The sequence below is a fragment of the Hydra viridissima genome, unplaced genomic scaffold (genome assembly GCF_058129835.1).
Source record: "Hydra viridissima isolate aposymbiotic clone 2 unplaced genomic scaffold, HvirCarnegie_v1 scaffold_1, whole genome shotgun sequence".
Classification (NCBI taxonomy): Eukaryota; Metazoa; Cnidaria; class Hydrozoa; order Anthoathecata; family Hydridae; genus Hydra; species Hydra viridissima.
The window spans coordinates 13,745,052-13,755,632 of record NW_028324300.1 but is presented as its reverse complement, the minus strand read 5'-3'; the positions used below and the strand labels follow the sequence as shown (position 1 = coordinate 13,755,632).

Sequence of the window (10,581 nt, the reverse complement as noted above, 5' to 3'; positions counted from 1 at the left end):
ACACTTGGAAAAGCACAACTGATCATTGATGCAGCAGCAGCAGCAGCGTCAAAGGCCAGTTTCTTATTTGTATTCAACGATTTTTAACAAATTCATAAACGTGAAGGACAAGCAACTGATGGACACTATTGTTCACCAAATTAACCGTGCTAAGTATTACTCAGTATCTATAGATAGCACAAGAGATGCATGCAAGGTTGACCAACTAACTTGCATTGTAAGATATTTACCTGAAGACAGTTGCATACTAGTTGAGCGTTTCCTCAAGTTTTTTGAAATAAGTGGGCATACCTCAAGTTTTTTTAAATAAGTGGGCATACCTCAAGTTTTTTTAAATAAGTGGGCATACTAAAAGTTTTTTGAAAAAGTGGGTATCGAAAATACAAATTGTCGTGGTCAATCACATCATAATGCCAGTAACATGTCTGGAACTTACCCTGGTGTTCAGGCAATAATAAAGGCACAGAATTTATATGCTGAATATAATACATCCCCTGCTTTGCACTCTCATCGAACTTGGCAGGAAATGAGTGCTTTAACGCATCGCTGGTCTGTGTTTATGGATAACCTGGACTCAACACCCGTTTTGAAGAGTCTTAGTGAAACCAGATGGTTAGCTAGAGCAGACGCAATTAAGGTTTTGCAGTTGGATTATCGTGAAATAAAAAATGTTTTGGAGAATATTAGAGACAATGCCCGTGAAAGAGCAGACACAAGACACGAAGCAGACTGTTTAGTTAAGAAGCTGAATAAGCTTGGTTTGGAATTTTGACTGAACTCTGGTCGACCATAATGGATCGCTTCAAGGATACGTCTACTAATCACTAACTGACTACATCAGTAGTTTAAGAAGTAAGTTTTAGTTGTTAGAACGTAAAGGTCAGGTGCTTATTGGAAATGATGTATACAACGAGCAAAGTGCACGTAAGCGATTTAGAAGTACTCGAATCACTTTTCATGAAGGCAAAAAAGAGGAAGTTAGCTAGTCACCAAGGGAGCATTTTAGAATAACCGTTTTCCTACAAATCATAGACAGCATCTTGGCTGCTATGCAGAAGCGTCTTATTGCGTATTCAGGTGTTCAAGATAAGTTCTCCTTCCTACCCAATATAGATGATCTCCCCGACTCCTGTCTGCGTGAAGCTTGCAGAAAGTTGGTTTGTGCGAATTCAGTGGGTCTGGAACCTTCACTAAGTGAATAAATGATTCAGTTTAAGTATTTATTAAATAGTTCAACACAGGATGGCACGTTTCCACGAGTGAAGAAGAAAGGGGCCAACTACTGCACTGAAGTACAGTATTACAGCCTTGCGTCCTCCCCGAGTGTCTGCAAAACGTTTGCTAACGTCAACATTGCATTCCGGATTCACCTGATTCTAATAGTTGTTAATTGCACAGGTGAGCGATCATTCTCGGCACTTGGACGAGTGAAAAATGCGATCTGCACAACAATTAATGATGAAAGATTAGGCCTAGGCCTACTTTTGCTATATGTTACAAAATAAATATACGCACATCAATATATTACTATTTTTTGTGTCAAATAGATAATTTTTGCACAGGGGGCTCTTAACATGTCACTAGCCAAGGGCTACCAGATTATTTAGTCTGCCACTGTCTTAAAAACTGTAGCGGTTCTAAATAATAGGTAAATCTGGCATTGCTCGATGCGACAAAATCGGTTTTTTTTTTCGTGCTAAAAATTCTTTATCAGTTTTTATTATTAGAATTGTTATAACTTAAGATGAAAAGCATACAAAGTCAATACCAAGCGCCTATCTTACATATTTATTGCTAAAACCTTTTAATCAACAGATATATATATATATATATATATATATATATATATATATATATATATATATATATATATATATATATATATATATATATATATATATATATATATATATATATAAATTTTAAAACTGTTGAAGCAGTTTTTATATATATATATATAAAAATTTTAAAACTGTTGAAGCAGTTTTTATATATATATATATAAAAATTTTAAAACTGTTGAAGCAGTTTTTCAAAAGGATGAAATAACTGGATCAGATGCATCAGATGTCTTTTTACAACATTTTCATTTGCCTTTTTTCTTGAAACTTTTTACGCGAACGATGATATCCCGATATATATAACGATATATATAACGATATATATAACGATATAACGATGATATCCCATAACATTAAAATGTTGTAGGAAACGTCATTCGCTTTACTTTGAGCTTCTTAAACTTCTTCGCTAAACAGACCTTTTTATTTGATTGAATTGAAATCTTAAGGTGAGCTTCCACTCATCCGTTTTAGCTACGGGAAAGGGAAAGGGATGGGAAAATTAGTCATGTGAGCATGCGCAGTTTGTAAATTAATTTTGAAAATTACTCACTGCACATGCTCAGGGAAATAATTTTCCCATCCCTTTCCCTTTCCCGTATCTAAAACGGATGAGTGGAAACTCACCTTTACGAAGACTCTGAGGCTTATAATGCCAATTGGTACAAGCAGGAGGAGAGCTTTGCGTTTTCTAGACGTAAGAAAGCGAAACTCCTAGGTATTACTTTAAAATGAAAAAATCCAAAAAAAAAACTTGATATACAAATAAGGAATCTCATCATTAAAGTGGCTCATTCACTTGATATAAAGATAAGAAACCTCCTCTTTAAAGCGGCTTCTTCGATGAGTATTCAGCTAGTTTATTATTTAAATTTACATCTTTAAGATCGACAACATAGTGAGGAAGCTAATTCTAAGTGAAACAAGATGCCGTTTATAACAACATAACCCCCAAAAACATTAATCAATAATTTAAACAGTAACACATAAAAATGAAAAGACGCCAACGCCCAAAGCAATATAACCAATATAAAAAGCGAGAAACAACAAAAAGAAAGAAGGAGGAAAGAACGGGAGAAAAAGGGCAGACAGAGGTTGATAGATAACTACAGTTTTTAGGTTCTACGAAAAAGAAGTAGACGGGAGTTTTACTTTTACAAAAAGAGAGTAAAAGAAATAGTTTTTTTGTAATTTAAAGAGAGAAATTTTTAATAACGATAACGATACATTAAAGGAAAAAAATCGTTATTATTAGTATTAAAACGAGAAATATTGCGCGTAAAGAAAAGTACGCTTATTAACAAATATAAGTCAGAGTGCTACAATTACACAGAACCAAAAGGCATCCCCATACACCTATAAATAAACCTTCTAACCTATGAAACATTAAACCCCATCCCCACTCCCCTAGACATACACTTAGGAACTACAGAAAAGCACAAGAAAGTTAATAATTTAAAAATGAAAAAAGCGTTAAGAGCCAGTCAAGTTCATGTGTCAATGACTGAATGAAATAGCATTTTAATTGATATTTATAATTTATTTTAATAAATATTTCTGCTATTGAGCATATGTCTGTCATTAGCACAAGATTTCAACATGTTATGTTGAAAATGATTTTTAGGTATTTTGGCACACTGTTTCACTATGTATTGGTTATAAAGCATGTGTAAAATGGGTTTTGTTATACTTCTATTTACCTACAAAAACATTAAAATACTTAAAAAATGATAAACTTAAAGATTTTCTACTATAAAAAAAAAAATTATAAATTTAGGGAAAGAAATCTACATCATGAAATATAGATAATACATCATCATCATCATCATCATCATCATCATCATCATCATCATCATCATCATCATCATCATCATCATCATCATCATCATCATCATCATCATCATCATCATCATCATCATCATCATCATCATCATCATCATCATCATCATCATCATCATCATCATCATCATCATCATCATCATCATCATCATCATCATCATCATCATCATCATCATCATCATCATCATCATCATCATCATCATCATCATCATCATCATCATCATTATTATTATTGCTATTGTTATTATTACTATTTTTATTGTTGTTGTTGCTATAGATAACTGTCAATAAAAGTAAGGCAATTTTTTTTATATCCAGCTGACCATTTGAATAGATGATGCAAGATGCACAAAAAAAAAAAAAAAAAAAGAATACTATTCTGTAATCTTTCTGTAATCTAGTCAATTTTTTTTTGGTTTTTATTTTTCTTCTAAAAAATTTTTTTTTTTTTTTAATTTTGCAAAGAGAAATTATTTTTTACGATGCATTAATTATATTTTGTGTGGGACATTCAGTTGAAATTTTGAACTTTGGTTATTTTTTACTTTAATTTCTGTCATTTCACTGCTGATCCTATTTTTAAAGTGTGTAGGAAAATAAAGTAAAAAAGCCACAAAATTTGATTTCAAAAAACGTCGTGTCGCCTCTTCATAAAAGAAATTATTGTAATGGTGATAAGCTTGACCCTTCTCGACTTTCCTACTTCCCCCTCTCCCCCTTCCTCCAATTTTATGATTGATTCTGATAGAGAATTATATGCTAATTAAGAATCGTATAAAAAGATAGGTCTAAAAATCAATTAAAAGTGCTCTAAACTGAAGTTGAAAAATATTTTTTAGATTATTGTAGGCGCGAAAGTTCTTTTAAGTGAAATAAGATATACAGGGCTGGCTCAACAGCGTGGCCAAGCTTAACCACAGGCGCCGCTTTAAAGGGGGCGCTAAAAAAATGGAAAACTCATAATTCAAAAACAAAAAAAATTAAAAATAAATACAAATTAAAAATAAAATAGTTTTTAGATTAAGATTTCAATTTTATAAAAAATTTTTTTAAAGAAAATTTTCTATAATTGTGGGAACTCTAAAAAATTAGTTTATACAGTACTACTGGTATAGTCCACATTGAACAAGTTTTTGCTCATGAAGCTAACTCAATTCAATGCATGTTACATTTTTTACTCTTTACAAATTTAAGTGAACAAAAAAATGTTTCAAAAGAGGATATAAAAACAACCATCATGTTTGGAAAGAAAAAGTTATCAGAAGCTCAAAGCCTAAAAAGAAAACAAGAAAAAGATGTTTCCCTGTCAAAGTGTAAGGGAAGTTTGGAGAAGTATTTAAAAACTTGCTCAGAAGTTGTGTCAGTACCATCTATTAATTCCAAAAGTATTCAAATCATTCAGGTAAGAAAATCAAACATTTAACAATCCATCATATATTAAATTAGAATATCATTAAAAATTTGAGTAATATTTAAAAATTTGATTACAGTGTGAGCCATCAACTAGCCAAAACGATCTCAACTGTAGTCATTCTTAAGCAAGCAACCAAATGGACGCCGTCATTGAGTCTACAACATGCGAAGTTGAACCAGAAATCTTCGATAATTACTTGGATGTAGGAAGCTGGCCTAAATAAATTGTCTGTTGAGCTAGTTATTGAGCCCGAAATTTGAAAAAAAGCGTGGTTGTACCAAAAAAAGAATGTTTGCTTATGAAAGTCAAGAGGAATCAATGACTGAAGAAGACAATTTTAAGATTAACTTCTTCAACAGCATTTTAGATCACGCAATTGGATCTTTGCAGGATCGGTTTGAAATGCTTATGCAGCATAATAATCAGTTCAACTTTCTTTACAGTTTAAATGCCAAGGACATTACTGAAGATGATTAACTAAAAAGATGCATGGATTTAGAAAAATTATTATCTTGCAATGAGTTGAAAGATGTTTCTGGAACTGACTAATTTGAAAAGATGAAATATTTGCGAAATCATTATGAGGGAAACTACTCTCCAAGAAATATTTTAGACTTTATTTATTCAAACAATTTGAATGCAGCTTTGGGAAACTTATTTGTCTCTCTCAGAATACTTTTAACTCTACTTGTATCTGTTGCAACAGCAGAGAGAAGTTAATCAAAACGTATATTCGCTCAACAATGACACAGGATAGAATGGATGGTCTGGCAATGTTATCAATAAAACAAGCAATTGCAAAAGAATTGGACTTTGAAGATATGATTAAATCATTTGCTATTGTAAAAGCAAGAAAGGTTAAATTGTAAATAAATATTGAAAGTTCACCACGAATGTCCATAATACGATTTATTTTTTTTAAAAGGTTTAACAGAATTACGAAAGAAAATAATTAGAGTTATTTATGTTTATTATTGTTAGTTATTTAGAGTTTTATCAACTGTCTGGGATCAACAACACGCTCTTTTTCCTACCATAATTCATACTTTAAAAATAGAACAACGTGTGGGAATAACCTAAGATCAGACACTTCCAAAAACTTAATCATCCCACTAAAACAGACAACTAAACATGGAATAAATTCCATTGCATACCAGCGTATCCTTTCTTGTAACACCTTTCCGTACATCCTAAAAACAAATTTTATCCTTAGGTCCAAGAATCTGTTCTTAAAGTCACTCCATCATTTCTACCTAAAAAGTTATGCTTAACTTTATACTTTACCTCTGTAACTGTTTTATCATGTTTGTGTACATTTTATAATTTCTTATTTGTGTATATGCGTATGAATATGTGATTACATTATAATAACTATTTGAGCGACATTTTATCTCTCTTAAAAGTCTTTTTTATAAGTGTTACTTATAATTTTTTTTTAAAGTTCTACTTTTATTATGTGACTAGTTTATTTCTTATGTTTTTCTTTTTTCTTTTCTTTATCTTATTTAGGTCATTACGCTTTATTAATGAATTACTTTTTGTAGCAAGATACCAGATTTGTGCATGCTGCATGAACTATTAGCTGAGTGCTGTGGTTTCACACAAATCAGGGGTTCCTTCCGGGATTATTTAATAAATGAATATAATTAATGGGTATGTTACATTTTAATCTTTGTAATATTCCACCTCTCAAAAATTGAGTCAATTGTTTTTAACTTGTTATTCAAAACGACTTTTAAAACTTTCAAAAGGAATTTTTAGATAACATACATTGTGTTGATTATCAAAAAATGTATGATAGTTTTAAATAGGGTTAGGACTGTTGCAATCGTAATCGTAAAAATTAAATAAAATTACACATTACAATACAATAATATTGTATTGTAATATTACAGAAACAATAAAAAAATTCTATTTTAGTATTGTGTTGCTGTAATGAAAAACAATTACAATAACCATTATATTGTTTTTTTTTCTAACAATACAATAAAATTACAATAACTATTGTATTGTTTAAATGAAATAAAATTACAATAACTATTGTATTGTTTTGATGAAAACAATAACTATTGTAGTGTATTACTTTAGATTGAAGTAGAAAAGCTAACGTATTTTAACGTATTTATATTCATCTCAGACGAACTTACTGTTATTTTTGATATTTTTTATTTCTCAGGACGTATTTTATGTTGAATCGCTGTCTTAGGTCTGCCGAATCCCTTTCATTTGCAGAAAAAAGGTGGTTTCCTTTTTTTTGATCCCTTTAACTTTGATTTTCAATATTTAAAGTTGCCCAATTTACCATTCTGGCACCCCTTCCCCCTCCCATTATGTTTCAGTAAAATAGAATCAATCGTTAAATATTAGTTGTACCCTTTTTCAAGGGTACTAGGGTATATGATCAGCAACTGGACCATTAAAACATTAAATTTTGACGATAAAATAATTCTTTTTGTTACAATAAAAATATATTGTTATTGTATTACTAAGATGAATTACAATACAATATTTATTGTTATTGTAGTGGGTCATTACAATACACTTTTTTTTCAGATATTGTTATTGTTTAATAAAGATTAATTGCAATACAATATTTATTGTTATTGTATTACAGAATTAAAACAGTTGTAAATCACAAGTATTGTAATTGTTTCTAAATTAAGTTAATACAATAACAATAATTATTGTTACTGTTGTTGTTTTCATTACAATTACAATAGTCCTAACTCTAGTTTTAAGTCTATATCTTTAAATGTTAATAAATATCTCTTAAAGTTTAGCAATAATCACTCCTAGTTTAAGATATAAGTGCATGTAAATACACCTTAAAAAATATAGAAAATGTAATGTTTAATAATTTTTTGAATATAGAAATATTTAAATCATTTACTATACTTTTTTACCTAAATTATATACTATACTGTTATACTTACTGTTATATATTATGTTTACAGTTATACAGAAACTAAATAACTTCATCACGATTCCAACTTGCCAAAATATTTTATCTCTAAAAGAAACTCAGCTGCCTACCATGCAGTTGTGTTATTTTCTAGCTCACAGCATTCGGTAATTAAGAACTGAAAAGTACAACTGAAAAAATCTCCATAAAACCATCACTTTTTCTATGATTCCTCAGATTGTCCTAAAATAAATAAATTTTCTATGTAAATTTTATAAATTTATAAATTTTTCTTGAAATTGAATTAAAAAGAACTTAAAAATTGAAAGAAAAAGAAAAAAAATGACCGAACCAATTAAGTCGAACAAGTTTAATGATGGCAAAACAACGAATGATGGGAAAAATATTTTCCTCTCAGCGACAGGGCGAGTTAGATATCTAATAATTATGTATTATTTATGTGTACAATTTTTCGTTCATTTATGTGTTGTTTTTCGAGTAGTTGCCGCAAACAAAACTGCGCTTTTAAAAAACGTATAAAATTTAAAAGAAAATTTAAATCTGATTAAATTTATTATTATTATTTTTTTTGTTACTAAATATGATGAACTTTATTAACTTATTTTCTTCGTAGTTTTAAACACTTTCTCGACATAGTTCCAAATATACTGAAGTCACTGCAACTTTGGAAATATAAAGCTTATTTTAAGTCAAGTTATGTTGAGACTTTGAAAAAACTTTAATCAGAAAATTCATACTCAAAATTAGATTCCAATTTCCTAATTCAACTTTCCTAAAATCTGAATCGACTTGAATTCGACTTTTCAAGGTTTTAAAATGAATTCTTAAAATTCAATTTAACAAATTATAATAAATTATAAAAATTATTTGCATAATCAAAAAACAAACTAATTGATTATTCACTTTATAAATTATAAAAATTATAAAACTGAAAAACAAAATTTAAAACTTCTACCTCAAAATACTCCTAAAAAAAAAAAATTCCAATGAAAAAATGTCATGTAAAAATTTGATTAAAAGACAAAATATATCGATAAAATAACCACAGTTAAAACCAACACTGATAAGTAAAAAATGTAGTAATATATAAAAAAATATAAAATATTATAAAAAAAATAGTAATAGCGCAATTAAAAACCAAACTGTTTAAATCTTGGTTTTTAACGGCGCCATTACCACGAGCTTGGGGTAAATAACGCAGCGGTATCGTAATTGCGGCTTAAAAAGAAGCTGTATTTGCATGTTGTAAAAGTGAACAACTTTTTATGATTAAGATTTTTGAATTTTATTTTGGCTTTATTTACTCAAAAAGTCAATTTACATATTACGAGTTTCGAAATCTCAATGTAAAAAGCACCAATTACGTAGGAAAGACAGGAGGTAAACACTATTTTAAAAAGATACCAAATCTAAGAAACTTGAATTTCCCGCATACGTACAGTTTATTTTTCAACACCATTTTAAGATATGCAAGATGGCAAGAAATATATCGAAAAGGAAATGTACTGAAGTTTGCGCTACTAATAAAAAAAGGAACTTTTTCGCTGAATGAAACTAATTGTGTTCTGCCCAACTTTAATTTCCTGCAAACAACTTTGCGATTTTTGTATGCTTTAAAAATGTAAACTGTAGGTACAATTACTTTTAAATTCATTTCTTTAAAAGTATTTCTATATAACTGCATTCAGTTCTTAACTTAATTATATTTCATGAATATATGCATAAATGATTATGACTCAAACACGTCAAATTTTATATTGAATAGTTTTTTTTTAATAAACACGACTCTTTTAAATTCTAAATAAGTCTATTTAAAAAAAAACATACAATTATTTTCGATGCTGTTTCCATAGAATAAAAGTACGGAAAAGGGCGGACAATCCTTTAATGGTTTCTTGAAAGAGAATTACAAAATCTTTACTTTTTCATCGCTTTCATGTCATTCAACCCACATTTTTTACTCACAATACCTGGGTAAAAGAAACTAAATATGAGATAAAGAGAGTAAGTTACTTTTTGGATATTTTGTTTTTTTTTTTCTTAATTTGTAAATAAAACTCCTAATCAGTAAAAAAACTTTCAAAAAAAAAAATAATTCTGAAAAAAAATTAAGTACTTTTTTAAAAGTTCTGTTATGATTTGTTTTATTGTCTAACCGCATAAGAGTTTAAGTTTTTCGAACTATTTTTTTAAATAAGATATGGATTTTGGAAAAATTCCATTCCAAAAAATTCTAATTTTATATGAGTTATTCATACATTTATTTTATGGGAAAAATAAACTAAAGAAGAAATATAAACAGTTACATTTGAGATGTTTTTTTTTTAAAGTGTTGATGAGGTAAATATGAAACTTTTTGTTCAATATCATCACCATAATTATATTATAAATATCATTAATTAACATAATCAACATAATTATATTTTAAGAAACTAATAAGTTGAGCTATGTTATGAAAAGCTTTAATTAGCTCAACTCATTAGCAAATAATTTCCTTAAATCAAACAAAAACTTAACGTTTGTGAAGGGAATGAAATAGAATTGTTTTTAACAAAACAAGAAAC

At 28.9% G+C, this 10,581-nt stretch overlaps 2 long non-coding RNA genes across 2 annotated transcripts; one reads left to right on the top strand and one right to left on the bottom strand.

The window, feature by feature from the left end:
* The first annotated feature begins 4,652 nt into the window (after positions 1 to 4,652).
* Positions 4,653 to 5,617, top strand: LOC149893450 (uncharacterized). Its single transcript, XR_016449332.1, has 2 exons — positions 4,653 to 5,082; positions 5,171 to 5,617. It is a non-coding gene; the product is annotated as an uncharacterized LOC149893450 (long non-coding RNA).
* Positions 5,618 to 6,105: 488 nt separating this feature from the next.
* LOC149893449 (uncharacterized) lies at positions 6,106 to 9,983 on the bottom strand. The gene is made up of 3 exons (XR_016454020.1): positions 9,845 to 9,983; positions 8,028 to 8,239; positions 6,106 to 6,284 (listed from the first exon to the last, which is right to left on the bottom strand). It is a non-coding gene; the product is annotated as an uncharacterized LOC149893449 (long non-coding RNA).
* Positions 9,984 to 10,581: the final 598 nt, after the last annotated feature.